We start from the raw sequence: 2,246 nt of genomic DNA on the forward strand, positions 1-2,246 counted from the left end.
AATTTTTAAATTTTGTGGAGCTGAGTTAAATAAATGTTTCTGTAGATAGAAACACTACCAACTAATACTTAGCCAAGAGTGCAGAGTATTTCGTGTTTTTTAAATTGTATGCATCATTGCTTTACGTTCAGTATGAAAAGTTTTATAAATTTTATTATCTGGAATTCATGTTCTAGCTTTCTTCAAAGTAGCTATCAGGGGACTCCATCTAATCCCCAAGCTCTGAGACTAGGAAGGAAATTGAGGCACAGAAAGGTTAAGAATTTGTTGAAGGTCATAGGATGAAATCATGCCCAAGTTCAAACAATGAAGAAGGAAGCTAAAAGCCAAAACCAAAAGATTATTTAAAAAAAAAAAAAAAAGAAGTATCTCACCTCCAGCCCAAGCTAATTACACCTCCTCTTCCACCACCCTCACCTGAAAGAATAGTTATTTCTTCAACAGATGTATCCCATAGCAGAAGCTGCCTAAGATTGTCCTGGAACTTCAGCTTTTCCAACATCAAAGATAAGGTAAAACTTTGGACAAATAGAGTATGGTCTATATACACCTGCTGCCAGAACTGCATAGCCCAGAGTTTAGAAGGATTGAAAGATACCATCTTGCCACCTCGTATCTGCCACCGAGAACTTCACAGTCTCAAACAACAGTTTTTCATTTTGGAAAATAAGTTATGCAAGCTCCAGGAAACACTGAAGGCCATCTCAGAAAGCTCTTCTTGTTCAAGCTGTGGTCAAATGTGTCATATGAATAGTAAAATTACAGCTGTGCCCACCTGTGTTCTAACCACCCCTGGAGAATGTGCAGCTGAAATTGTACCTCCTCCCGCACTGCCACAGCCAGCCAACCATCTTCCTCCTCCTCCACTTCCACCCCCACCTCCTTCCCTGCCTTCTCCTCCACCACCACCACCGCTAGCACCTTTGCTACTCAGAAAATCCAATCTCACTAAAGCACCTCAGACTAGACCATTACAAAAAGATGGACCCATGCAGGTAACGGTTAAAGATCTACTGACTGTGAAATTAAAGAAGACCCAGAGTTTTGATGAAAGGAGGAAGCTTGTACCATCACCAAAGGCACAGAAACCACTGGGTACTGTCTCTGATCTGCAGCGTGTTACCCTGAAACCAAACTCCAAAGTGTTATCAACTCGAGTTACAAATGTCTTAATTACTCCTAATAAAAGTCAGATAAATCTGTGGAAACTACTTAGAATAGTCAACGTAGAGAGGAGCCCAGGTGGTACCCCTCTTACTAATAAAGAAAATATGGACTCAGGAACTGTTCTCACCCCAATAATGACCCGGGCCTTGAGGAGAAAGTTTCAGCTAAAGAAAAATTTCATGAACCTTATATTTTCTGCAGTACCTCACCAAGGATTCTCTGATGTCCATGCTGCATTCATTGTGAGATCTGATTCCCTCTCTTCACCAGCCTGTGTATTCAAAAATAGTAATAGTATTATAGTGTACATGTTACTGGATTTTTGTCTTGCCATTCTAAGATTGCCAAATATAAAACAGCCAAGTAAATTTGAATTTCAGATAAACTACAAATAACTTTTCTTAGTGTAAATATGTCATAACTATTGATAGTTGTTTATCTGAAATTCACATTTAACTGGGCTTCCTGTATTTTATTCAGCAATCTTATCAGGCAGTCCCCTGCAAAATTGACTAATACTGTATTTCTGAGACCCCCCAGTTTGCCACATATGTGTGCTTAACAGTGGACACTATGGTACCTTTGGCCAAGATCCCCATCATTTACATGCTAAGGAACATGGAGAAAGAGGAACTCTCAGGATAGGGGGTATGACTGAAGGCATAGGATTAGCTTTGGTGCTGTTATCTTCCTCTGCAGTTCTAAGAATAAGCATAGAAGCTCCTCACTGAAAAGACACAAGGGGTTTCAGATCTTTACTAAACTTTCTAGTCTGACAGGGAGCAGCTACGTGATAGCCTTAAGATATCTTCAAGTTAGCATGGGTTAAAAAGATTACTTAGCCATTTCTCAGAAAAGCCTGTATTTCCACACGTAATGTAACTATTGCTTTGAGATGCCAAATAGAGTATTGTTGGAAAGTCACCAGACTGGAAAGCAGAACAGGGGCAGTGTTTAACACACAAGAGGCAGTCTTGTTTAGGAGACCCATGTTAATATTTATAAATATTTATGTATAAAAATTAAACAGGTGGCTCAGCACCTGTGGCTCAATTGGCTAAGGTGCCAGCCACATACAC

At 39.8% G+C, this 2,246-nt stretch overlaps 1 pseudogene; it reads left to right on the forward strand.

Annotated features, from left to right (window-relative positions):
- The first annotated feature begins 289 nt into the window (after window positions 1-289).
- Window positions 290-1,812, forward strand: LOC100950305 (annotated as a pseudogene).
- Window positions 1,813-2,246: the final 434 nt, after the last annotated feature.

Source organism: Otolemur garnettii, unplaced genomic scaffold, assembly GCF_000181295.1.
Source record: "Otolemur garnettii isolate 467f Iridium unplaced genomic scaffold, OtoGar3 scaffold00048, whole genome shotgun sequence".
Classification (NCBI taxonomy): Eukaryota; Metazoa; Chordata; class Mammalia; order Primates; family Galagidae; genus Otolemur; species Otolemur garnettii.